The sequence below is a fragment of the Nannospalax galili genome, unplaced genomic scaffold, assembly GCF_000622305.1.
Source record: "Nannospalax galili isolate Female #2095 unplaced genomic scaffold, S.galili_v1.0 scaffold914, whole genome shotgun sequence".
Lineage (NCBI taxonomy): Eukaryota > Metazoa > Chordata > Mammalia > Rodentia > Spalacidae > Nannospalax > Nannospalax galili.
In genome coordinates, this window is record NW_008335360.1 from 53,226 (window position 1) to 54,291 (window position 1,066).

Here is a 1,066-nt window from a genome sequence, read left to right on the forward strand (position 1 = left end):
AGCTCAAGTAATATAATATAAGTCTAGGCAAGGTTTATCTGAGAATTTTTGGTCTTTGCCCAAGCTTTATCTATAGTGCATGTGGTAATTAAATGTATCAAACTGGTGGATCTAACTTTCTTGGATGTTTATTAGGCATACTTTGATGCCTATACTAATTTGGTCAGAGGGACATAAAGGACAGTATTTGCTCCTTGCCTTCCTAGGTCGACTAAGTTCCAGGGGACAATGAGAATCTCTCAAAATGTCCTGTAGTTGTGGCGAGTCACCTGTCCTCTTGATCAAGGAAACCATGGAGACCCCACCAAATGGATTTGAACCAGTGTCCTGTCTATAAAGAGGAAGGTTAACACAGAGGAAATGTTTCTCCATGCTTCCAAGCGAAGCCAGCCATGGTCAAGCAGGACCTTTGATTTATCATCACATAGGCGGAACTGGTAAAAGAAAGGAGCCAGGGGCTCCTCCCAAGCCCATGTGACCCCTGAGGAACAGATCCTCAAACAATCTTAAGAGTAAAAATAAATTGGCTTATCTGGGCCAGTTGCATGGTCTTAAACACCCAAAAGGAAAATATAACCAAAGATTAAAGGGATCAATATAATTCTTTAAGAGTCCATATGTATAGGTAAAAGCTACATAAAAAGAAACATTGCCAGACAGGATATACCTTCCTTTGAGTTGTTAGCCAGGGTGGCCCAAAAGACTCCCAGATAATGACCCAACATAGAGATGGGAAAATGAACAGAAGACCCAAATCTTATCTAAGGGAATATTGGCAACTGATTTCTCCTAGATGAGGAATAGCTGATTTCCTTAAGACAAGGAACTCTAGATAGGCTGACTAGAGTCAGGGATAGGCAAGCACTGAGGAAAGGCTGGGGGCGCCGACAACACAGTGGACAGTAACAGGGACGACAGACTACATGGGCTCCTGTGTGTGTCGGGGGGCTATGGGAGGGTGCTTTTGGATGTGGGTGTATAGATGAATAAGGTTGTTTGGGATGTTCTGTAGGAAGTACACACAAAAGATCAACAATTTAAAAATGAGTTATAGTTGCAGAAGAAG